The sequence below is a fragment of the Heptranchias perlo genome, chromosome 11 (assembly GCF_035084215.1).
Source record: "Heptranchias perlo isolate sHepPer1 chromosome 11, sHepPer1.hap1, whole genome shotgun sequence".
Taxonomy (NCBI): Eukaryota; Metazoa; Chordata; class Chondrichthyes; order Hexanchiformes; family Hexanchidae; genus Heptranchias; species Heptranchias perlo.
Genome location: NC_090335.1, coordinates 3652033 through 3679039, shown reverse-complemented (window position 1 = coordinate 3679039; position 27007 = coordinate 3652033). Strand labels below are relative to the sequence as shown.

Sequence of the window (27007 nt, the reverse complement as noted above, 5' to 3'; positions counted from 1 at the left end):
TGAACTTCAATATATTGAAAATCAAAATATATCAAAATTTGGAAGGCTGCCAGTGACTAAGGGGTAACTAAGCTGAGGCAAGTCATGGCAGCAGACCTCGCACCCGTGATATGCTCCTCCTGCAAGATGTGGGAAGTCATGGACACTACCAGTGTCCCTGCCGACCATGTGTGCGGGAAGTGTGTCCACCTGCAGCTACTGACCGATCATATCTCGGAGCTGGAGCTGCGGGTGGACTCACTGTGGAGCATTCGCGATGCAGAGAAACTCGTGGATAGCACGTTTAGCGAGTTGGTCACACCGCAGGTAAAGGGTATACAGGCAGGAAGTGAATGGGTGACCACCAGGAAGAGTAAGAGATGCAGGCAGGTAGTGCAGGGGTCCCCTGTGGCCATCCCCCTCTCAAACAGATATGCCACTTTGGATGCTGTTGGGGGGGATGACTTATCAGGGGAAGGCAGCAGCAGCCAACTTCCTGGCACCACGGGTAGCTCTGCTGCACAGGCTGGGAGGAAAAAGAGTGGCAGAGCTATAGTGATAGGGGACTCAATTGTAAGGGGAATAGACAGGCGTTTCTGCGGCCGCAACCGAGACTCCAGGATGGTGTGTTGCCTCCCTGGTGCAAGGATCAAGGATGTCTCGGAGCGGCTACAGAACATTTTGGAGGGGGAGGGCGAACAGCCAGCTGTCGTGGTGCACATAGGCACCAACGATATAGGTAAAAAAGGGGATGAGGTCCTAAAAGCAGAATATAGGGAGTTAGGAGGTAAATTAAAAAATAGGACCTCAAAGGTAGTAATCTCAGGATTGCTGCCAGTGCCACGTGCTAGTCAGAGTAGAAATAGGAGGATATTTCAAATGAATACGTGGCTAGAGGAATGGTGCAAGGGGGAGGGATTCAAATTCCTGGGACACTGGAAACGGTTCTGGGGGAGGTGGGACCAGTACAAACCGGATGGTCTGCACCTGGGCAGGGCCGGGACCGCTGTCCTAGGAGGAGTGTTTGCTAGTGCTGTTGGGGAGGGTTTAAACTAAAGTGGCAGGGGGTTGGGAACCTGAGCAGGGAGAGAGAGGAAAGCGTAACAGGAAGGGACAGAAGGTATGGAGTAATAGGTAAAGTGTTAAAAAAGGAAAAAGCAGGAACTAAGCGTCACAAAACAGATTTGAAAGTTCTTTATCTGAATGCACGTAGCATTCGTAATAAAATGGACGAGTTAACGGCACAAATAACTACGTATGGGTATGATCTTGTGGCCATTACAGAAACATGGCTGCAGGGTGACAACGACTGGGAATTAAATATGCCAGGGTATTTAACAATCAGGAAGGACAGGCAGGAAGGAAGGGGAGGTGGGGTGGCTATGTTAATAAAGGAAGGAATCACTGTAATACAGAGAAATGATATTGGGACAAAGCATCAAGATAATGAAACAGTTTGGGTGGAGATAAGGAATAATAAGGGAAAAAAACATTAGTGGGCGTAGTATATAGGCCTCCTAATAGTTGCAACTCTGCTGGAAGAAGTATTAATCAGGAGATAGTCGGGGCATGTAATAAGGGAACAGCCATAATTATGGGGGATTTTAATTATCATATTAACTGGACAAATCAAATTGGGCAGAGCAGCCTTGAGGACGAGTTCATTGAGTGCATCAGGGATGGATTTCTTGAGCAGTATGTAACTGATCCTACAAGGGGGCAGGCAACCTTGGACCTGGTCCTGTGTAATGAGTCAGGATTAATTAATAATGTCCTAGTTAAGGATCCCCTTGGAACGAGCGACCACAACATGGTTGAATTCCATATCCAATTAGAGGGTGAGAAGGTTGATTCTCAAACAAGCGTACTGAGCTTGAATAAAGGAGACTATGATGGTATGAGAGCGGAATTGATTAAAGTGGACTGGGAAAATAGATTAAAGGGTAAGACGGTACATGAGCAGTGGTGTTCATTTAGGGAGTTATTTTACAACTTTCAAAATAAATATATTCCACTGAGGAAAAAAGGGTGTAAAAGAAATGACAGCCACCCGTGGCTAAGTAAAGAAATCAAGGATAGTATCCGACTAAAAACAAGGACATATAAGGTAGCCAAACTTAGTGGGAGGATAGAAGATTGGGAATTCTTCAAAAGACAGCAAAAAGTAACTAAAGGATTGATTAAGAAAGGGAAGTTAGATTATGAAAAGAAATTAGCAAAAAATATAAAAACAGATAGCAAGAGTTTCTATAGTTATATAAAAAGAAAAAGGGTGGCTAAGGCAAACATAGGTCCCTTAGAGGATGAGACTGGGAAATTAATGGTGGGAAACATGGAGATGGCAAAAATGCTGAACAAATATTTTGTTTCAGTCTTTACAGTAGAGGACACTAAGAATATCCCAACACTGGACAAACAGGGGACTCTCGGGGGGGAGGAGCTAAATACGATTAAAATCACTCAAGAGATGGTACTCAGTAAAATAATGGGACTCAAGGCGGATAAATCCCCTGGACCTGATGGCTTACATCCTAGGGTCTTGAGGGAAGTGGCAGTAGGGATTGTGGATGCTTTGGTGATAGTTTTCCAAAATTCCCTGGACTCAGGAGAGGTCCCGGCAGATTGGAAAACTGCTAATGTAACACCGTTATTTAAAAAGGGTAGTAGGCAGAAGGCTGGAAATTATAGGCCAGTTAGCTTAACATCTGTGGTGGGTAAAATTTTGGAGTCTATTATTAAGGAGACAGTAACGGAACATTTAGATAAGCATAATTTAATAGGACAAAGTCAGCATGGCTTTATGAAGGGGAAGTCATGTCTGACAAATTTGCTTGAGTTCTTCGAGGATATAACGTATAGGGTGGATAAAGGGGAACCAGTGGACATAGTGTATTTAGACTTCCAGAAGGCATTCGACAAGGTGCCACATAAAAGATTATTACTTAAGATAAAAAATCACGGGATTGGGGGTAATATTCTGGCATGGGTGGAGGATTGGTTATCGAACAGGAGGCAGAGAGTTGGGATAAATGGTTCATTTTCGGACTGGCAACCAGTAACCAGTGGTGTTCCACAGGGGTCGGTGCTGGGTCCCCAACTCTTTACAATCTATATTAACGATTTGGAGGAGGGGACCGAGTGCAACATATCAAAATTTGCAGATGATACAAAGATGGGAGGGAAAGTAGAGAGTGAGGAGGACATAAAAAACCTGCAAGGGGATATAGACAGGCTGGGTGAGTGGGCGGAGATTTGGCAGATGCAATATAATATTGGAAAATGTGAGGTTATGCACTTTGGCAGGAAAAATCAGAGAGCAAGTTATTTTCTTAATGGCGAGAGACTGGAAAGTACTGCAGTACAAAGGGATCTGGGGGTCCTAGTGCAAGAAAATCAAAAAGTTGGTATGCAGGTGCAGCAGGTGATCAAGAAAGCCAACGGAATGTTGGCTTTTATTGCTAGGGGGATAGAATATAAAAACAAGGAGGTATTGCTGCAGTTATATAAGGTATTGGTGAGACCGCACCTGGAATACTGCATACAGTTTTGGCCTCCATACTTAAGAAAAGACATACTTGCTCTCGAGGCAGTACAAAGAAGGTTCACTCGGTTAATCCCGGGGATGAGGGGGCGGACATATGAGGAGAGGTTGAGTAGATTGGGACTCTACTCATTGGAGTTCAGAAGAATGAGAGGCGATCTTATTGAAACATATAAGATTGTGAAGGGTCTTGATCGGGTGGATGCAGTAAGGATGTTCCCAAAGATGGGTGAAACTAGAACTAGGGGGCATAATCTTAGAATAAGGGGCTGCTCTTTCAAAACTGAGATGAGGAGAAACTTCTTCACTCAGAGGGTGGTCGGTCTGTGGAATTTGCTGCCCCAGGAAGCTGTGGAAGCTACATCATTAGATAAATTTAAAACAGAAATAGACAGTTTCCTAGAAGTAAAGGGAATTAGGGGTTATGGGGAGCGGGCAGGAAATTGGACATGAAGCTGAGTTCGGATCGGTCAATGCCCTGTGGGTGGCGGAGAGGGCCCAGGGGCTATGTGGCCGGGTCCTGCTCCGACTTCTTGTGTTCTTTAGATTTGTGGTTGGGATCAGATCAGCCATGATCTTATTGAATGGCGGAGCAGGCTCGAGGGGCCGATTGGCCTACTCCTGCTCCAATTTCTTATGTTCTTATGTTCCTATGTTCTAATATTGGATTTAAGTGTAATATATATCAACAACAACTTGCATTTATTTAGTGCCTTCAGCAGAGGAAAACATCTCAAGGTGCTTCACAGGAGCGTTATCCATCAAAATTTGACACTGAGCCACATTAGGAGATACAAAGAGGTAGGTTTTAAAGAGCCTTACATCGCCTCTACAGCACAAAAACAGGCCATTCGGCCCAACTGGTCTATGCCAGCATTTATTCTCCACACGAGCCTCTTCCCTCCCTACTTCATCAACCCCTATCAGCATATCCTTCTATTCCTTTCTCCTTTGTGTGTTTGTCTAGCTCCCCCTTAAATGCACGTATACCATTTGCCTCAACTACTCCTTGTGGTAGTGTAGAATCATAGAAAGGTTACAGCATGGAAGGAGGCCATTCGGCCCATTGAGTCCGTGCCGGCTCTATGCAAGAACAATCCAGTTCGTTCCACTCCCCCGCCCTATCCCCATAGCCCTGCAAATTTTTTCCTTTCAAGTATTTATCTAGTTCTTTTTTGAAGGCCATGATTGAATCTGCCTCAAACACCCCCTCGGGCAGTGCATTCCAGATGTGTAAACACTTGCTGTGTCAAAAAAGTTTTTCCTCATGTCACCTTTGTTTCTTTTGCCAATCACCTTAAATCTATGTCCTCTGGTCCTTGACCTTTCCGCCAATGGGAACAGTTTCTCTCTATCTACTCTGTCTGGACCCTTCATGATTTTGAATACCTCTATCAAATCTCCTCTCAATCTTCTCTGTTCCAAGGAGAACAACCCCAGCTTCTCCAGTCTATCCACATAATTAAAGTCCCTCATCCCTGGAATTATTCTAGTAAATCTCTCCTGCACCCTATCTTAGGCCTTCACATCTTTCCTAAAGTCCGTTGCCCAGAACTGGACACAATGCTGCAGTTGTGGCCGAACCAGTATTTTATAAAGGTTCATCATGACTTCCTTGCTTTTGTACTCTATGCCTCTATTTATAAAGCCCAGGATCCCGTATGCTTTTTTAACCACTTTCTCAACCTGCTCTGCCACCTTCAACGATTTATGTACATATACCCCCAGATCTCTCTGTTCCTGTACCCCTTTTTGAATTGTGCCCTTTAGTTTATATTTCCTCTCCTCATTCTTCCTACCGAAATGTATCACCTCACATTTTTCTGCGTTAAATTTCATCTGCCATGTGTCCGCCCATGCCACCAGCCTGTCCATATCCTCTTGAAGTCTATCACTATCCTCCTCACTGTTCACTACACTTCCAAGTTTTGTGTCATCTGCAAATTTTGAAATTGTGCCCTGTACACCCAAGTCCAAGTCATTAATATATATCAAGAAAAGCAGTGGTCCTAGTACTGAGCCTTGGGGAACACCACTGTACACCTCCCTCCAGTCCGAAAAACAACCATTCAGCACTACTCTCTGTTTCCTGTTACTTAGCCAATTCTGTACCCATGCTGCTATTGCCCCGTTTATTCCATGGGCTTCAATCTTGATGACAAGCCTATTATGCAGCACTTTATCAAACGCCTTTTGAAAGTCCATATACACCACATCAACTGCATCGCTCCCGTCGACCCTCTCTGTTACCTCATCAAAAAACTCAATCAAGTTGGTTAAATACGATTTGCCTTTAACAAATCCCTGCTGGCTTTCCCTAATCAATCCACACTCGTCCAAGTGACTGTTAATTCTGTCCCAGATTATCGTTTCTAAAATTTCCCCACCACCGAGATTAAACTGACTGGGCCTGTAGTTGTTGGTTTTATCCTTACACCGTTTCTTGCTAGGGGTGTAAAGAATAAATGTGTTCCACATTCTTAGCAATCTTTGGGTTTCTCCTGAATTCTCCATTGGACTTATTAGTGACTATCTTATATTGATGATGTCTAGTTTTGGACTCCCCCGCAAGTGGAAACATTTTCTCTATGTCTATGTCTTAAAGAAGGAAAGAGAGGTAGAGAGGCAGACAGGTTAGGGAGGGAAGTCCAGAGCTTAGGGCCTAGACGGCTGAAGGCATGGCTGCCAATGGTGGGGCGATGAAAATCGAGGCCGCACAAGAGGGCAGAATTGGAGGAGCGCAGAGATCTCGGAGGGTTGTAGGGTTTGAGGTAACAGAGATAGGGAGGGGTGAGGTCATAGAGGGATTTGAACACAATGATAATGCAAAACTTCAATGCACTGAAGCAGTTTTTTGACTATTCCCTATCTTACTGATGCATCAAGCAAAGCCAAGCCGAGGGGCTGAGCCACATTAATTTTTCATGGATCCCGCTACAAACCTCATCAATGGCAGCGAATGAGCTGCAGCGTGCATGTGACCTGACAAATCCAATCCAATTACAGTTTGCTTTGACAGTGCCAGTAAACCCCAGAGATTATGGGGAAATGGCAAAGTGAAAGCACATGGGAATTTCAACAATTAGCCGACGCTAACATTCGTACCTGGGGGAAAATAAACATGCACCGTACACTGTCAATGAGGCTGAATGATGAGGCAAAACTCCCCCCATGAATGCACTGTTAATGCTAAGCTGAAGCAAGTGAATATAATAGAATTACTACAGCCAGATGAAGTAGTGATAAGATGATTTACCTCAATAAGAAAGAGGAACAAACCTCTCAGCAGTTATCTTTTATTCATTCTCAGTATATGAATGTCGCTGGCAAGGCCAGCATTTATTGCCCATCCCAAATTGTCCTTGAGAAGGTGGTGGTGAGCCGCCTTCTTGAACCGCTGCAGTCCGTGTGGTGAAGGTTCTCCCACAGTGCTGTTAGGAAGGGAGTTACAGGATTTTGATCCAGCGACGATGAAGGAACGGTGACGTATCTCCAAGTCAGAATGCTGCATGACTTGGAGGGGAACTTGGAGGCGATGGTTTTGCTTGTAGTAAAGGCCAGACAGCTTGCCCAATAGATTGGGCTTACTGAGGACAACCTCAGAGGTAGTACCGCTTGGGATAATTCTCCCCTTCACAATTGGGTGGATCACCTGCCTGTGATAGAACCCATTCACTGATTTCAATGGTAGTGAGAATCGGGAGGGTTCGATAATGGGCGATTGAGCTGCTCTAGGAACGTAAGAACAGGAGGCGGCCATTCAGCCCCTCGAGACTGTCCTGCCATTTAATTAGATCATGGCTGGTCTGTATCTTAACTCCATTTACCCGTCTTTGCTCCATCTCCTCTATACCCTTAGCCAACAAAAATCTATCGATCTCAGTCTTGAAAATTTCAATTGTCCCCCAGCATCCAGTCTTTTGGGGAGAGAGTTCCAGATTTCCACTACCCTTTGTTTGAAAAAGTGATTCCTGATTCCACTCTTGATCGGCCTAGCTCTAATTTTAAGATTATGCCCCCTTGTTCTGGATTCCCCCACTATAGGAAATAGTTTCTCTGTATCTGCCCTATCAAATCCCTTTATCATTTTGAACACCTCGATTAGCATAATAAATGTTGCCTAAGGGCCACAGCCAAATATGGGGCCCCCATCAGGGGTCCTGTGCAAATATGGGGCACCCATCAGGGGTCCTGTGCAAATATGGGGCACCTGGTAAAACTCAACGTTATGCAGAACGATTTGCTTTATTATTAATGCAAGTTAATTCTACGAGCCTATTTCGTCATGCATTTTACTACATGTTCATGTTTTAATGGATTGGGGGGGGGGGGAGGAATTGTCCAGGGCCCCAAGAATTCTTTATCCAGCTCTCGTTCTGATCACTAAATAAATGCGTTGGAAATATTACTGGACCAGGATAAACAAACCTGTTATAAAATGTCTTTGAAACACTCTCTGTGATGAAGACTTGTCTGTTTGCAGTGGGGGAGTGGTCTGTTTCGGGAGTGCAGCTTGCACTCGCATTCAGCTGACCCCCATCATTCATTTGTGTTGACCGTTCTAATCAGAATGCTACAAAATAAAAGGAAAGCAGTGGGGGTGGGGGAAGGAAACAGAACGAGCATACCAAACCAGCTCCTGAAATTTTATTTATCAACAACAACTTGCATTCATACAGCGCCTTTAATGTCGTAAAATGTCCCAAGGCGCTTCATTAGAGCAAAATCAGACAAAATTTGACGCTAAGCTACATAAGGAGATATTAGGACTGGTGACCAAAAACTTGATCAAAGAGATAGGTTTTAAGGAGCATCTTAAAGGTTGAGAGGCAAAGAGGTTTAGGGAGGGAATTCCAGAGCTTGGGGCCTAGGCAGCTGAAGGCACGGCCGCCAAAGGTGGAGCAATTAAGATCGGGGTGAGCAAGAGGCAAGATTTGGAGGAGCGCAGAGATCTCGGAGGGTCGTAGGGCTGGAGGAGGTTACAGAGGTAGGGAGGGATGAGACCATGGAGGGATTTGAAAACAAGGATGAGAATTTTAAAATATCGCCGGGAAGAAAACTAACAGGTAGGCTCCTTTAACTGTATGAGAAGTAATTTGGGAGCACTGTGCTGTTCCGGGGGGAGGGGGGAAGGAGATTGCAGTTTTAATGTATCTCCACAGAACAAAGGAGCTCATTCTGAAATCCATCAATACCTACTAAGCTGAATGGCCAGACTTTAATCGATATGTGCCTCTCACAGTCATCAATCAATGACTTGCTGAACAATTATACCTCGTATCACATTACGAAAATTGTTTTTGTTGCTCAGAAAATATGTAGAAAGCCTGGAAGCAGTGAGGATTTAAGTGGCTCTGCTATTTTTCAAAGGTATTCAATGTTTTAACACCTATCAGATTTTGTTCAGCTGACAGCCTCGAGCAATCGTGGTCGAATGTTAATGCTTGTAAACAATTTTACAACACCAAGTTATAGTCCAGCAATTTTATTTTAAATTCACAAGCTTTCGGAGGCTTCCTCCTTCCTCAGGTAAATGTTAATGCATCAGTTCAGCCATCTAAGTCAAACATGACATTCTCACTGGTGGAATAACTAATCGATATCGATGCCAGAGTACAAGGGGGCAGAAGTTATGCTGCAGTTATACAAAACCCTGGTTAGACCGCACCTGGAGTACTGTGAGCAGTTCTGGGCACCGCACCTTCGGAAGGACATATTGGCCTTGGAGGGAGTGCAGCGTAGGTTTACTAGGATGATATCCGGACTTCAAGGGTTAAGTTACGAGGAGAGATTACACAAATTGGGGTTGTATTCTCTGGAGTTTAGTAGGTTAAGGGGTGATCTGATCGAAGTTTATAAGATATTAAGGGGAACGGATAGGGTGGATAGAGAGAAACTATTTCCGCTGGTTGGGGATTCTAGGAGTAGGGGGCACAGTCTAAAAATTAGAGCCAGACCTTTCAGGAGCAAGATTAGAAAACATTTCTACACACAAAGGGTGGTAGAAGTTTGGAACTCTCTTCCGCAAACGGCAATTGATACTAGCTCAATTGCTAAATTTAAATCTGAGATAGATAGCTTTTTGGCAACCAAAGGTATTAAGGGACATGGGCCAAAGGCAGGTATATGGAGTTAGATCACAGATCAGCCATGATCTTATCAAATGGCAGAGCAGGCACGAGGGGCTGAATGGCCTACTCCTGTTCCTATGTTCCTATGAACAATACTTTAATTATAGGACTGATGCACACAGCTCTCCTATCTCCCCATATGCCCTCTCCGAGCTCATCCTGCCCTCATCAAGCCCACTTTCTGCTCACTCTATTCCCACCAAACTGCTGACCACCCAACTTCCCTTCCTGGCCCCCACGTTAGCTGATATTGTTAACGGTTCCCTATCCTCAGGTACTGTCCCCCTCCCCTTCAAATCTGCCGTCATCACACCCCTCCTCAAAAAACCCACCCTTGACCCCTCTGTCCTTGCAAAGTACCGCCCCATCTCCAACCTCCCTTTCCTTTCCAAAGTCCTTGAACGTGTTGTCACCTCCCAAATCCGTGCCCATCTTTCCCGCAACTCCATGTTTGAACCCCTCCAATTAGGTTTCCATCACCACTGTAACGGCCCTTATCAAAGTCTCAAATGAGATCCTATGTGAACGTGACAGTGGTAAACTATCCCTCCTCATCGTTCTCCACCTGTCTGCATCCTTTGATACAGTTGACCACACCATCCTCCTCCAACGCCTCTCCTCCATCGTCCAGCTGGGTTTGACTGCGCTCACCTGGTTCCATTCCTATCTATCCAGTTGTAGCCAGAGAATCACCTGCAATGGCTTCCCTTCCCACTCCCGCACCATTACCTCTGGAGTCCCCCAAGGATCTATCCTTGGCCCCATTCTATTTCTTATCTACAAGCTGCCCCTCGGTGACATCATCCGAAAACACAATGTCAGGTTCCAAATGTACACTGACGACACCAAGCTCTACCTCACCACCACCTATCTCGACCTCTCCACCGTCTCTCATTTGTTACGCTGCTTGTCCGACAACTATGAGCAAAAATTTCCTCCAGTTAAATATTGGGAAGACCGAAGCCATTGTCTTCTGTCCCTGCCACAAACTCCATTCCCTAGCCGCCGACTCCATCCCTCTGCTTGGCCACTGTCTGAGGCTGAACCAGACCGTTCGCGACCTTGGTGTCCTATTTGACCCTGAGCTGAGCATGCGACCCTATGTTCTCTCCATCACCTCTGTAACATCACCTGTCTCCGCCCCTGCCTCAGCTCATCTGCTGCTGAAACCCTCATCTATGCCTTTGTTACCTCTAGACTTGACTATTCCAATGTTTTCCTGGCCGGCCCTCCACATTGCACCCTCTTGAGCTCATCCAAAACTCTGCTGCCTGTATCCTAACTTGCACCAAGTCCCGTTCACCCATCACCCCCCGTGTTTGCTGACCTACATTGGCTCCCGGTCCAGCAAAGCTTCGATTTTAAAATTCTTATTCTTGTTTTCAAATCCCTCCATGGCATCACCCCTCCGTATTTCTAATATCCTCCAGCCCAACAACCCTCCGAGATCTCTGCGCTCCTCCAATTCTGGCCTCTTGCGCATTCCCGATTTCCATGGCTCCATCATTGGCGGCCATGTCTTCAGCTGCCTGGGCCCTAAGCTCTGCGCTATATAAATGCAAGTTGTTGTTGTTGCTTGAAGCATTACATCCATAGAGTTTAACACTCAGAATCAGTGGATTTTCACGAGTGCTAAAACTGGTGTAAGGTAAAGCAGTATGTACCTGTGTAGAGAATAACAACTTGCATTTATATAGCACCTATAACATAGAAAAGAAAGAGGCATAGGGAAAAAAATGGACAACGAAACAAATAAGGAAATATTTGGAGGGGGTGACCAAAAACTTGGTCACAGGGATGGGTTTTAAGGAGGGGTCTTAAAAGAGAAGAGGGGGATAGAGAGGCAGAAGGCTTTAGGGAGGGAATTCCAGAGCTTAGGACCTAGGCAGCTGAAGGCACGGCCGCCATTGGTGAGGCAAAGTGGGGAGGGGAGGGGAATAACAAGAGGCCAGACAGAGGAACGGAGAGTTCAGTGGGCGGGGGATGCAGGGTTGTAGGGCTGGATGTGATTAGAGGGATACAGACGGGTGAGGCCATGGAGGAATTTAAACACAAAATGAGAATTTTAAATTGGAAGCATTGTGGGACCGCAATGTAGGTCATCAAGAACTGGGTGGGGGGGTGGGGGGTGGATGTGTGGGCCGAAGCAAGATAGGATAAGGACAGAGTTTTGGATGAGCTAAAGTTGATGGAGGGTGGAGGGTGGGAGGCCGGCCAGAAGAGCATTGGAATAGTGGAGTCTGGAAGGGACAAAGGCACGGATGAGGGTTTCAGCAACAGATGGGGTGTGGTAGGGGCGAATGAGGATGATGTAATTGGGTGTGGAAGCAGACGATCTTTGTGATGGAAAGGAGATTGGATCAGAAACCTGGGGTCAAATAAGACGCCAAAGTTCCAAACAGTCTGGTTCAAACTGAGTCAGTGGCAGGGAAGGGGGATGGAGTCGGTGGCGAGGATATCAATGGGAATTAACTGGAAATATAATGCACTGAGTGACCGAAGTGGGAGTCGTAAGGGCAGGACAAGCAGCAGCCCAGTTAAGCCCAGCCCAGCCCAGCCCAGTTAAGACGCGGCACTGCCCCACGCCAGGTGTGGTGCCAGGTAGAGAGAACGTTAGAGAATCTGTGCGAGTCTGAGGGCCGATATCAGACTGACACCAGTCCTAGTTACTCCCAGCACTGTCAGGTAATAGGAGCTGCTTTGGGTTTGTCACATCACCATGCACACTAGCAGTTATTTAGTTTCTGTGTAAAACTTTAAATCGGTTCAAAGGTTTCAGTTAGCTTTTTGGCTTTTTTTTAATTCGTTCATGGGATGTGGGCATCGCTGGCGAGGCTGGCATTTATTGCCCATCCCTAATTGCCCTTGAGAAGGTGGTGGTGAGCCACCTTCTTGAACCGCTGCAGTCCATGTAGTGACGGTTCTCCCATAGTGCTGTTAGGAAGCGAGTTCCAGGATTTTGACCCAGCGACGATGAAGGGACGGCGATATATTTCCAACTCAGGATGGTGTGTGACTTGGAGGGGAACGTACAGGTGGTGTTGTTCCCATGTGCCTGCTGCTCTTGACCTTCTAGGTGGTAGAGGTCGTGGGTTTGGGAGGTGCTGTCGAAGAAGCCTTGGCGAGTTGCAGCAGTGCATCCTGTGGATGGTACACACTGCAGTCACAGTGCACCAGTGGTGAAGGGTGTGAATGTTTAGGGTGGTGAATGGGGTGCCAATCAAGCGGGCTGCTTTGTCCTGGATGGTGTGGAGCTTCTTGAGTGTTGTTGGAGCTGCACTCATCCAGGCAAGTGGAGAGTATTCCATCACACTCCTGACTTGTGCCTTGTAGATGGTGGTAAGGCTTTGGGGAGTCAGGAGGTGAGTCACTCGCTGCAGAATACCCAGCCTCTGACCTGCTCTTGCAGCCACAGTATTTATATGGCTGGTCTAGTTAAGTTTCTGGTCAATGATGACCCCCAGGATGTTGATGGTGGGGGATTCGGCGATGGTAATGCCGTTGAATGTCAAGGGGAGGTGGTTAGACTCTCTCTTGTTGGAGATGGTCATTGCCTGGCACTTGTCTGGCGCGAATGTTATGTGCCACTTATCAGCCCAAGTCTGGATGTTGTCCAGGTCTTGCTGCTTGCGGGCTCGGACTGCTTCATTATTTGAGGGGTTGCAAATGGAACTGAACACTCTGAAATCATCAACGAACATCCCCATTTATGACCTTATGATGGAGAGAAGGTCATTGATGAAACAGCTGAAGATGGTCGGGCCTAGGACACTGCCCTGAGGAACTCCTGCAGCAATATCCTGGGGCTGAGATGATTGGCTTCCAACAACCACTACCATCTTACTTTGTGCTAGGTATGACTCCAGCCACTGGAGAGTTTTCCCCCTGATTCCCATTGACTTCAATTTTACTAGGGCTCATTGGTGCCACACTCGGTCAAATACTGCCTTGATGTCAAGGGCAGTCACTCTCACCTCACCTCTGAAATTCAGCTCTTATGTCCATGTTTGGACAAAGGCTGTAATGAGGTCTGGAGCCGAGTGGTCCTGGCGGAACCCAAACTGAGCATCGGTGAGCAGGTTATTGGTGAGTAAGTGCCGCTTGATAGCACTGTCGACGACACCTTACATCACTTTGCTGTTGATTGAGAGTAGGCTGATGGGGCGGTAATTGGCCGGATTGGATTTGTCCTGCTTTTTGTGGACAGGACATACCTGGGCAATTTTCCACATTGTCGGGTAGATGCCAGTATTGTAGCTGTACTGGAACAGCTTGGCTAGAGGCACAGCTAGTTCTGGAGCACAAGTCTTCAGCACTACAGCCGGGATGTTGTTGGGGCCCATAGCCTTTGCTGCATCCAGTGCACTCAGCCATTTCTTGATATCACGTGGAGTGAATCGAATTGGCTGAAGACTGGCTTCTGTGATGGTGGGGATATCGGGAGGAGGCCGAGATGGATCATCCATCTTGACATTGTAGTTGTTGTTAAGCTAACTTAAGGGTTAAGTCATGGCAGGAGATCCCAGACCCGTGTCATGTTCCTCTTGTGGGATGTGGGAATTCAGGGATCCTTCCTGTATCCCTGGTTCCTTCACCTGCGGGAAGTGTGTCCAGCTGCAGCTACTGTTTGACCGCTTGACGGCTCTGGAGCTGCGGATGGACTCACTTTGGAGCATCCGCGATGCTGAGGAAGTCGTGGATAGCACGTTCAGTGAGTTGGTCACACCACAGATAAAAATTACTGAGGGAGATAGTGAATGGGTGACCAACAGACAGAGGAAGAGTAGGAAGGCACTGCAGGGGTCCCCTGCGGTCATCTCCCTCCAAAACAGGTATACCGTTTTGGATACTGTTGGGGGAGATGGCTCACCAGGGGAAGGTGACAGCGGCCAGGTTCATGGCACCGTGGCTGGCTCTGCTGCACAGGTGGGCAGGAAAAAGAGTGGCAGAGCTATAGTGATCGGGGACTCGATTGTAAGGGGAATAGACAGGCGTTTCTGCGGACGCAACCGAGACTCCAGGATGGTCTGTTGCCTCCCTGGTGCAAGGGTCAGGGATGTCTCGGAGCGGCTGCAGAACATTCTGGAGGGGGAGGGTGAACAGCCAGTTGTCGTGGTGCATATAGGTACCAACGATATAGGTAAAAAACGGGATGAGGTCCTACAAGCTGAATTTAGGGAGTTAGGAGTTAAGTAGGACCTCAAAGGTAGTAATCTCAGGATTGCTACCAGTGCCACGGGCTAGTCAGAGTAGGAATGACAGGATAGCTAGGATGAATACGTGGCTTGAGAGATGGTGCAAGAGGGAGGGATTCAAATTCCTGGGCCATTGGAACCGGTTCTGGGAGAGGTGGGACCAGTACAAATTGGACGGTCTGCATCTGGGCAGGACTGGAACCAATGTCCTAGGGGGAGTGTTTGCTAGTGCTGTTGGGGAGGGTTTAAACTAATGTGGCAGGGGGATGGGAACCGATGCAGGAAGTCAGTGGGAAGTAAAGTGGCGACAGAAACAAAAGGCAGTAAGGGAGAGTGTACAAAACATGACCGGACAGATGGTCTGAGAAAGCAGGGCAAAGACCAAGGGAAGTCTAGATTAAACTGCATTTATTTCAATGCAAGAAATCTGATGGGCAAGGCAGATGAACTCAGGGCATGGATGGGTACATGGGACTGGGATGTTATAGCTATTACCAAAAATGGCTAAGGGAGGGGCAGGACTGGCAGCTCAATGTTCCAGGGTACAGATGCTAGAGGAAAGATAGAGCAGGAGGTAAGAGAGGAGGGGGAGTTGCGTTCTTGATTAGGGAGAACATCACGGCAGTAGTGAGAGGGGATATATCCGAGGATTCGCCCACTGAGTCTATATGGGTAGAACTGAAAAATAAGAAGGGAGAGATCACTTTGATAGGATTGTACTACAGACCCCCAAATAGTCAACGGGAAATTGAGGAGCAAATATGTAAGGAGATTACAGACAGCTGCAAGAAAAATAGGGTGGTAATAGTGGGGGACTTTAACTTTCCCAACATTGACTGGGACAGCCATAGCATTAGGGGCTTGGATGGAGAGAAATTTGTTGAGTGTATTCAGGAGGAATTTCTCATTCAGTATGTGGATGGCCCGACGAGAGAGGGGGCAAAACTTGACCTCCTCTTGGGCAATAAGGAAGGGCAGGTGACAGAAGTGTTAGTGAGGGATCACTTTGGGACCAGTGATCATAATTCCATTAGTTTTAAGATAGCTATGGAGAATGATAGGTCTGGCCCAAAAGTTAAAATTCTAAATTGGGGAAAGGCCAATTTTGATGGTATTGGACAGGAACTTTCAGAAGTTGATTGGGAGAGCCTGTTGGCAGGCAAAGGGACGTCTGGTTAGTGAGAGGCTTTCAAAAGAGTGTTAACCAGGGTTCAGGGTAAGCACATTCCTTATAAAGTGAAGGGCAAGGCTGGTAGAAGTAGGGAACCTTGGATGACTCGGGAGATTGAGGCCCTAGTCAAAAAGAAGAAGGAGGCATATGACATGCATAGGCAGCTGGGATCAAGTGGATCCCTTGAAGAGTATAGAGATTGCCGGAGTAGAGTTAAGAGAGAAATCAGGAGGGCAAAAAGGGGACATGAGATTGCTTTGGCAGATAAGGCAAAGGAGAATCCAAAGAGCTTCTACAAGTACATAAAGGGCAAAAGAGTAACTAGGGAGAGAGTAGGGCCTCTTAAGGATCAACAAGGTCATCTATGTGCGGAACCACAAGAGATGGGTGAGATCCTGAATGAATATTTGACATCGGTATTTACGATTGAGAAAGGCATGGATGTTAGGGTACTTGGGGAAATAAATAGTGATGTCTTGAGGAGTGTACATATTACAGAGAGGGAGGTGCTGGAAGTCTTAACGCGCATCAAGGTAGATAAATCTCCGGGACCTGATGAAATGTATCCCAGGACGTTATGGGTGGTTAGGGAGGAAATTGCGGGTCCCCAAGCAGAGATATTTGAATCATCGACAGTTACAGGTGAGGTGCCTGAAGATTGGAGGGTAGCAAATGTTGTGCCTTTGTTTAAGAAGGGCAGCAGGGAAAAGCCTGGGAACTACAGACCGGTGAGCCTGACATCTGTAGTGGGTAAGTTGTTAGAGGGTATTCTGAGAGACAGGATCTACAGGCATTTGGAGAGGCAGGAACTGATTAGGAACAATCAGCATGGTTTTGTGAGAGGAAAATCATGTCTCACGAATTTGATTGAGTTTTTTGAAGGGGTAACCAAGAGGATAGATGAGGGCTGTGCAGTAGACGTGGTCTACATGGACTTTAGCAAAGCCTTTGACAAGGTACCGCATGGTAGGTTGTTACATAAGGTTAAATCTCACGGGATCCAAGGTGAGGTAGCCAATTGGATACAAAATTGGCTTGACGACAGAAGACAGAGGGTGGTTGTAGAGGGTTATTTTTCAGACTGGAGGCCTGTGACCAGCGGTGTGCCTCAGGGATCGGTGCTGGGTCCGCTGTTATTTGTTATTTATATTAATGATTTGGATGAGAATTTAGGAGGAATGGTTAGTAAGTTTGCAGATGACACCAAGATTGGTGGCATTGTGGACAGTGAAGAAGGTTATCGAGGATTGCAACGGGATCTTGATAAATTGGGCCAGTGGGCCGATGAATGGCAGATGGAGTTTAATTTAGATAAATGTGAGGTGATGCATTTTGGTAGATCGAATCGGACCAGGACCTACTCCGTTAATGGTAGGGAGTTGGGGAGAGTTATAGAACAAAGAGATCTAGGAGTACAGGTTCATAGCTCCTTGAAAGTGGAGTCACAGGTGGATAGGGTGGTGAAGAAGGCATTCCGCATGCTTGGTTTCATTGGTCAGAACATTGAATACAGGAGTTGGGATTTCTTGTTGAAGTTGTACAAGACATTAGTAAGGCCACACTTGGAATACTGTGTACAGTTCTGGTCTCCCTACTATAGAAAGGATATTATTAAACTAGAAAGAGTGCAGAAAAGATTTACGAGGATGCTACCGGGACTTGATGGTTTGACTTATAGGGAGAGGTTAGATAGACTGGGACTTTTTTCCCTGGAGAGTAGGAGGTTTAGGGGTGATCTTATAGAAGTCTATAAAATAATGAGGGGCATAGATAAGGTCGTCAAAATCTTTTCCCAAAGGTAGGGGAGTCTATAACGAGGGGGCATAGATTTAAGGTGAGAGGGGGGAGATACAAAAAGGTCCAGAGGGGCAATTTTTTCACTCAAAGGGTGGTGAGTGTCTGGAACGAGCTGCCAGAGGCAATAGTAGAGGTGGGTACAATTTTGTCTTTTAAAAAGCATTTGGACAGTTACATGGGTAAGATGGGTATAGAGGGATATGGGCCAAGTGCAGGCAATTGGGACTAGCTTCGTGGTATAAACTGGGCGACATGGACATGTTGGGCCGAAGGGCCTGTTTCCATGTTGTAAACTTCTATGATTCTATGATTCTGGCTGAAGATGGTTACAAACGCTTCAGCCTAGTCTTTTGCACTCACGTGCTGGACTCTGCCATCATTGAGGATGGGGATTTTTACAGAGCCTCCTCCTCCTGTTAGTTGTTTAATTGTCCACCACCATTCACGACTGGATGTGGCAGGACTGCAGACCTTTGATCTGATCCGTTGGTTGTGGAATCAATTAGCTCTGTCTATAGCATGCTGCTTCCGCTGTTTAGCATGCATGTAGTCCTGAGTTGTAGCTTCACCAGGTTGGCACCTCATTTTTAGTTACGGCTGGTGCTACTCCTGGCATGCTCTTCTACACTCCTCACTGAACCAGGGTTGATCCCTGGCTTGTTGGTAATGGTAGAGTGAGAAATATGCCGGGCCATGAGGTTATAGATTTTGGTGGAATACAACTCTGCTGCTGCTGATCGCCCACAGCACCTCATAGGTGCCCAATTTTGAGCTGCTAGATCTGTTCTGAAACGACACTTTGGATGGTATCCTCAGTGCGAAGACAGGATTTCGTCTCCACGAGGACTATGCGGTGGTCACTCCTACCAATACTGTCATGGACAGATGCATTTGCAACAGGTAGATTGGTGAGGACAAGGTCAAGTAGGTTTTTCCCTCATGTTGGTTCGCTCGCCACCTGCCGCAGGCCCAGTATGGCAGCTATGTCCTTCAGGACTCGGCCAGCTCGGTCAGTCGTGGTGCTACCGAGCCACTCTTGGTGATGGACATTGAAGTCCCCCACCCAGAGTACATTCTGTGCCCTTGCTACCCTCAGTGCTTCCTCCAAGTGGTGTTCAACATGGAGGAGGACTGATTCATCAGCGGTAGGTGGTAATCAGCAGGGGTTTTCCTTGCCCATGTTTGACCTGATGTCATGAGATTTCATGGGGTCCAGAGTCAATGTTGAGGACGTCCAGGGCCACTCCCTCCTGACTGTATATCACTGTACCATCACCTCTCGTGGGTCTGTCCTGCCGGTGGGACAGGACATACCCAGGGATGGTGATGGAAGAGTCTGAGACGTTGGCTGAAAGGTATGATTCTGAGTATGGCTATGTCAGGCTGTTGCTTGACTAGTCTGTGGGACAGCTCTCCCAATTTTGGCACAAGTCCCCAGATGTTAGTGAGGAGGACTTTGCAGGGTCGTCTGGGCTTGGTTTGCCTTTGTCGTGTCCGGTGCCTAGTGGTCCGATGCCGGGTCGTCCATCCGGTTTTATTCTTATTATGACTTTTTTTAGCGAGATTTTACAACTGAGTGGCTTCATCTCCACAGCATAATTTTAACTTGATTTGGAAGTATTGGTGCAACACCAAGAAACCTAGTCCAGCAGAACTCAACAGGACTGACTGGCCTCCTCCTGTGCTGTTCCTACTAGAACTCTGTACAATAATCGCAGCAGGTGCATCCCCAGGTGTTTGGAAATGGGATGCTTCACCGTAATTAGCAAATCCATTGAGCCTCAAAATAAATGGATCCACGTTCACAGTGACAGGAGGAGTATTTCTTGACCAGATTTCTTTCTCATTGATTTCTCCCCCCCCGCAACCCCGGCAATCTCACTGATTTTAATATTTAAAGGTTGACATCTCTGCAAATGCCAGAAAGGAGATAGTTTTTAAAAACTCATTCTTCGGATTTGGACGTTAAGGCCAGTATTTATTTCAGGTTCCTGGAATGCCTGAGAGTATCCTGGAATCGGTGATAACTCTCCTGAGCACCGCCTCCAGCAGCCTGGGAGATCAGTGATTTGAATTTCCCGCTGCCGTGCACCCCCCCTCACTTCGCTCTGTGACATCACGGCTGGTGCTGGAAAAGCCTCTGCTCGGTGACGTCACCCGACCGTTGCTGCAGAAAGCTGTGACCAGCAATCGGGAGGGGGCCGGACAGTGGGCAATCGGGGCTGGAGAGTTGGCAATCAGAGCTGGAGAGTCGGTAATTGGGGTCAGAGAGTCAGCAATTGGGGCCGGAGAGTCGGCAATCGGCTGGAGAGTCGGCAATCAGAGCCGGAGAGTCGGCAATCAGAGCCGGAGAGTCGGCAATCAGAGCCGGAGAGTCGGTAATTGGGGTCAGAGAGTCAGCAATTGGGGCCGGAGAGTCGGCAATCAGGGCTGGAGAGTCGGTAATTGGGGTCAGAGAGTCAGCAATTGGGGCCGGAGAGTCGGCAATCAGGGCTGGAGAGTCGGTAATTGGGGTCAGAGAGTCAGCAATTGGGGCCGGAGAGTTGGCAATCAGGGCTGGAGAGTCGGCAATCAGAGCTGGAGAGTCGGCAATCAGAGCCGGAGAGTCGGCAATCAGAGCCGGAGAGTCGGTAATTGGGGTCAGAGAGTCAGCAATTGGGGCCGGAGAGTCGGCAATCAGGGCTGGAGAGTCAGCAATTGAGGCTGGAGAGTCGTCGGCAATCGGTGCCAGAAAGTCGGAAATTGGGGCCAGAGAGTCAACAATTGGGGCCGGAGAGTTGGCAATCAGAGCTGGAGAGTCGGCAATCGGGGTCAGAGAGTCAGCAATTGGGGCCAGAGAGTCAGCAATTGGGGCCGGAGAGTTGGCAATTCGGGCTGGAGAGTTGAGAATCGAGGCTGGAGAGTCGGCAATCGGGGCCGCAGAGTCAGCAATCAGGGCTGGAGTGTCTGAAATGGGGACTGGAGATTTAGGAATTGAGGTTGGAGAGTCAGAAATCGGGGCCGGAGAGTCGGAAATCAGAGCTGGGGAGTCTGCACTCGGGGGTCTCTCAAATTGGGGGGGTCTCTGAAATGGTGGGGTCTTGGCAATCAGTGGGTCTCTGAAATGGGGTGGTCTCGGCAATCAGTGGGTCTCTGAAATGGAGGATTTACTCCCTCAGTTTCCTTTCTTCATCTACTCCTGGTTCTTGGAGCTTCTCGCACAACAGCTGCTGGTGTGAAAACCACAAGCAAAAATACTCAACTACAGGGGACCCAACCTTTATAAGGTAAATGCAATAACATTCGTTGAAGACAGAATGTCACGTGATCAAACCTCCAGGAATGCCTCCAACCAGAGTTGGCAACCCTACATTTATTGCCCATCCCCAGTTGCCCTCGAGAAGATGGTGGTGGGCCCTCTTCTTAAAGCATTGCAGTCCGTGTGGTGAAAGTGCTTCCACAATGCTGTCTTATTCTTGTTCTTTGCAGTGGTTTATCACTTTCACGACAATCCAACAGCTTCATGGTCACTTTTACTGGAATCAGCTTTTTATTTCCTGATTCTGTTTGATCTGAAGCCATGGTGGGATTTGAGCTCACATTCTGCGGATTATTAGTCCAGCCCAATGACGTGACCACTACACTGTCATACCCTCTGAATCACCTTGAGAGGTTGTTGTAAAGCTTGGTTATGCAATACACAGGGAGTTGTCAGCATTAACATGCGAGTACATTGCCCACAAACCTTCCCGGCTGGGATGTGTGTCGTAAGGAGACTGGCATATATTTTCGTGTGTGTGCAAAATCAAAAAAAAATGCACTAAACGTTCCTTATAAATCAATGACAATTTATCATAAAGGAATTTTCTGAAATATTACACTCAGGAACATACACTTGAGGCCTTCCGCGACCAGCGGGCACCGCAGGGACTGGAGTGTATAGTCGATGCTGTAAACAACATTATTATTTAATTTGATAAGTTTCCTTTCTTTGGTAGGATTTGGGTGTTTATTGTTTGTGCCCCTCTGAAAAGTGGGGGGGGGGGCTTTTTGTTAGATTTCTTTTATTTGGGTTGATGACACCCATCGGGTAATTTAGAAAAGGCACTCAGGAGCTCACACGCCTTAGAGAGAGAGAGAGAGAGAATGGCTCGAATAAAAACAGAAAATGCTGGAAAAGCTCAGCAAGTCAGGCAGCATCTGTGGAGAAAGAAACAGTTAATGTTTCAGGTCGATGGCCTTTCGTCAGAACTGGAAGATGTTAAAGCTTTTAAGCAAATAGAGAGCCAGGGGAAAGGGAGCTAGACCAATCTTTTGTTTCTTAACCTCTCCCATTCCCACCCCCCTTGCCTTGCACCATCATCCCTTCTGTCATTTAATCACTCCTGCCCTCCACCCCATCACAGACCTTCCCTTCTGTCATTTAATCACTCCTGCCCTCCACCCCATCACAGACCTTCCCTTCTGTCATTTAATCACTCCTGCCCTCCACCCCATCACAGACCTTCCCTTCTGTCATTTAATCACTCCTGCCCTCCACCCCATCACAGACCTTCCCTTCTGTCATTTAATCACTCCTGCCCTCCACCCCATCACAGACCTTCCCTTCTGTCATTTAATCACTCCTGCCCTCCACCCCATCACAGACCTTCCCTTCTGTCATTTAATCACTCCTGCCCTCCACCCCATCACAGACCTTCCCTTCTGTCATTTAATCACTCCTGCCCTCCACCCCATCACAGACCTTCCCTTCTGTCATTTAATCACTCCTGCCCTCCACCCCATCACAGACCTTCCCTTCTGTTCTTTCCTCCCCCCTTTCCCTGGCTCTGTACTTGCTTAAAAACTTTAACATCTTCCAGTTGTGTCTTCGACCTGAAACGTTAACTCTGTTTCCTTCTCCACAGATGCTGCCCTCACTTGCTGAGTACTTCCAGCATTTTCTGATTTTAATTCACATCCCCGGCCTCCGCAGTGATTTGCTTCTGAGAGCAATGCTGCAAGTCACAGCCCACACCACGCATGCGCAACTCCGTCCCCCCCTCCCCCTCCTCCCCCCCCCCCCCCAGTGACGAGGCGACAGAGGGCGCCTGCGCACGGCCCAGCGGCAGCTGCGGCTGGAGGGAGGGTCAGAGGGTGCGTTTTGTTCGGGTTACAGCAGCTTCTGCCGCGGCGAGTGAGGGGCGAACCGGACCAGGCGGAAATCCAGCCGCAGTGTCGGGCAACAAGGAATCTGAGCGACGGAGGGGGAAATTATTATTACGACTGATAATAACAGGGCGTCTCTGCAGCGAGGGCGGGAGGATCCCGGGGCCTCTCCGAATCACACGCCTTCCCGCAACCGTCGGTACGTTTCAAAACTTATACAATAACGGCCGTCACATACTAATATATAAATAAATAAATATATATATAGTTACCGAGATTAAAAGAACCGGGGCGGGGGGCGGTGAGGGGAGCGGAGTTGGTCATTTGAATCCCTTCCGTTAACCGTTAAATCCGGGTCTCGCCAACGGTCGGACGGTTGCTCCGGATGACGGCCGTGCGCATGTCAGCTCGAGCGGTCACTCGCCGTGCGCCTGCGCGAGCCTGACCTTTGCCCCCTCCCCCCCCCCCCCCCCTCCCCCCCCCCCCCCTCCCCCCCCCCCCCCCCCCCCCTCCCCCCCCCCCCCGAGCTATTCCATGGCCCGATCTCCTTTTTAATGCCTTTTCTTCACCGATCTTTCAATGTCGTTCAGTGGTTTTCACCTCTCTGCAGCTTTTCAAAAAAAAAACCACAGTTTGCGGGGCATTAAAGCCCGCTAATTATCTCTGTGACAGGCATCAGAGTTCAAGAACTAGAGGACATAGATTTAAGCTGATTGGCGGGAGGATTCGAGGGGACATGAGGGAAAACTTTTTTTACTCAGAGGGTGGTGGGTGTGTGGAATTCGCTGCCTGAATTGGTGGTAGAGGCACCTGGACCTGCACCTAAAGTGCTGTGAGCTGCAGGGCTGCGGTCCGGGTGCTGGAAGGTGGGATTAGGATGGGCGCCTGGTTGTTCTTCGAGCCGGCGCGGACACGATGGGCCGAATGGCCCCTTTCGGTGCTGTATCTTTTCTATGGTTTTATCAGCATCCCTGATTGCTGTTACTTATTCTCCCTTCCCCACTTGCTTGTTTTCCAATTTCCACTTCTAACCTGACTTCTATCTTTTCAGTTGCCAATGAAGGTGGTATTGAGTTTTTTGAGTGTCACCAACCAATAGCCAGCTCCACAAGTTCCCCATCTTAAGGAGGCACCACTAATAGCATTTAGATATAAAGTCTAATTAACTAAAGAAACCTATAATTCTAAATTATAATGTTATTTGTGTCAGTGAGACTCTCTATACCTTACGGTGCCCACCGGTCATGGAAGGCTGATGGATCTGCATTGTTTTTCCAACATTTTCTGTTTTTAAAAAAACAAAGTGGCAAGGGAGTGGAGAACTCATGTACAGAGTTTCTTCCTGACAGGCAGAGAATTAGATGCTGCCTGCAGTATGGTTTGTCTTGCCAGCTGCACTTTACACTCTACCGCTCTGTTGGTTTCAGGCCAGTAGTGTACGAATAATACAATACTGGACTCCTCTCCTCTCTTTTTTAATGTGAACTAAGCATTTTGTTGCTTTAGCCTCCTGACGACAGCAAATCTGTAGATTTAATGTTTTGCATGGTAACTCCAGCTTTGGAAAAGTACCCTCTACCTACTAGAAACTGGTCCCAATTATGTCCCACTTAGCTTGGAGCTTCTTAAAAGTGCCCCAAGTATAGTTTGAATGAAAAACTTGGCCCAGTTGATGGTAGTATTCTAATATTTTCTTGGCAATTTTTTGTGCTTGTTGGGTTGGTTGGCACTGGGAAATGCAGTACATACCACTATTGTCAGAATCAAGAAGTCATGTAGAATGTAGCTGGGTACAGAAAAAATCTATTCTTGCTCTGCTTCAACAATTTATATTATTCTTTTTGGCTTATTTTGAGTGTTTCGGTTAATTTACTGCTGTTATATGGGCAGTTTTTTAAGCTCTGAGCCTATGGCCATGAAGAAACTAGTTGAAGTTGTCCAAATCCTCACCTCAGGACCATTAGAGACAGGAAATTTCCATCTTAGTTGTTTGGGCTGGCTCTAATTCAGGATCCCAGAGCTAAAAGGACAGCGTACTAATGCACTGTGCAACTGAGTCACTGAGCTGATTCATTTTATATGCTTAGCTTAAATTATAGTGGGGCAAAATCCATTAATGCCAGTCTATGAATATTTTATCACCATCTGTAGATCTATTTGGAATGGGACACAAGTGACTGACATCTTGATCTGTTTTTCTCCTCCCTTCCACTGGGGATATCATCTGGCATCTCCGTAACAACATAGCTGAGATCAGAAGCTCTAGGCCGGGAACTCCAGTAGTTCCCAGAATCATGCAAAGACTATATATCTGGGGAAAGATGTTGCATATTTTTTTTTAGTATAGGTTAACATCTGTAGCATGCTACAAAGTAGTAACACAGCAAGGAATTGAAATAATGTAAAAAAGCTTATCGATATCTGAGGAATTGGGTGATAGTGAGTTAAAACAGTGGCCTTTCATGTTGAGATCTGGGTTTGAATGCAGCCCAGAGTACTTGGATGCAAGTCTCCAATTCTCTGCTGGTGATAATGTACCAATATCAAATGATAACAGGAAGCCACAGCCTGAGCCTTAACTAATACAAAACAGTCCATAATTTGGTGATAAATTGCCAGTGTCATTCAGGGGTTATAAAAAGGTACCTGATGTAGGGGGTGCTCTTCTGAGGCGGAAGATAAGGCACATTGTTGGACAAGAGTAGAAGGAGTCGTGAATGCCAGCACATGGTGCCAAGTGTACGCACATTTCTGTTCTGTACTAGCAACACTCACCTTGCTGAGCACAAAATTTGGGGAAAACTTCAGTTACCTCAACCTAAGATGCTTTGGAACTTTCCATTATGCACAGAAACCTAGTTTTTAAAAATGTTGTAGAGGGTATCTTGCTGGATAACACACTCTTGGTTTGATGATCATTGATATCAGGATTTATTTTACTGCCTAAAACAGAGACATGATTTACAATGCATGTTTGGATTATGGATTCAGATCCATGTCATCAGACAAGTAATGTGAACAATTTCCAAGGTTGCTACCTGCCAGTACTTTTTCCACTATGGGTGCAGTAGCTCCTGGTCAAGTTGTAAAGCTAGAATTCCTTACCATGTTTTAAGGTGTATGCATTCATTTTAGTTTAAATTAGCGTTTTTTAAGACCAAAGGGATCGTTTATCCTATTTGGCTGTATTTACAATGTTAAAAATATTGAAAATTATATGAAGAGGTTACAGTTGAATAAACTAGGTAATGCTGCAGCCAGAAGCTGTGCTCCCCCCTACCATGGTGAAAACTGCAAATGATACTGAGCATGTGCATGAGTAAGCCCGAGATACTGACAGTGGGTATTAAAAATTCATATCTAGCTGGATTACTGCAATATAATCTAAAGAATGTTTTAGTAGTCAATCATCTGCACTGCAGAGGAATTGAGACATTTAGACTGATAGTAGGAAAATATACTGATCTTCAAGTCGTGGGCTCCCCGGTGTGTCATAGTATCGTAGTAGATAGAGCACAGGAGGAGGCGATTCAGCCCCTCGTGCCTTTGCTGGCTCTTTGAAAGAGCTGTCTAATTAGTCCCATACCCCTGTAAATTGTTTCCCTTCAAGTATTTATCCAACTCCCTTTTGAAAGTTACTATTGAATCTGCTTCCACCACCCTTTCAGGCAGTGCATTTACTTGCTGAGTAACAAAAAATGTTTCCTCATGTCATCTCTGGCTCTTTTGCCAATCACCTGAAATCTGTGACCTCTGATTACTGACCCTTCTGCCACAGTTTCTCATTTACTCTGTCAAAATCATTCATGATTCTGAACACCTCTATCAAATCTCCCCTTAACCTTCTCTGTTCTAAGGAGAACAACCCCAGCTTCCTCAGTCTCTCCACATAACTGAAGTCCCTCATCCCTGGTACCATTCTAGTAAATCTCTCCTGCACCCTCTCTAAGGTCTTCACATTCTTCCTAAAGTGTGGTGCCCAGAATTGTGCAGAAAAGTGGCAAATGGAATTCAAGTGTAAGGTAATGCATTTGGGCTGGGCAAACAAGGCAAGGGAATACACAAT

The 27007-nt window shown here is 46.9% G+C and overlaps 1 protein-coding gene and 1 long non-coding RNA gene across 3 annotated transcripts in view; one reads left to right on the top strand and one right to left on the bottom strand.

The window, feature by feature from the left end:
• LOC137327051 (uncharacterized) overlaps positions 1-23348 on the bottom strand; it is a 28354-nt gene extending 5006 nt beyond the window's left edge. Inside the window, exons 1-2 of the long non-coding RNA XR_010964342.1 lie at positions 23214-23348; positions 7949-8093 (exon numbers count right to left, since the gene is read on the bottom strand). This is a non-coding gene — a long non-coding RNA (uncharacterized lncRNA). The remainder of the gene's footprint in view (positions 1-7948; positions 8094-23213) is intronic.
• The window catches only part of LOC137327049 (BCLAF1 and THRAP3 family member 3-like), a 53180-nt gene continuing 49055 nt past the window's right edge, over positions 22883-27007 (top strand). For both annotated transcript variants that reach the window (XM_067992437.1, XM_067992436.1), the window contains exon 1: positions 22883-23140. The gene's annotated coding sequence lies outside the window, so the exon portion shown is untranslated. The remainder of the gene's footprint in view (positions 23141-27007) is intronic.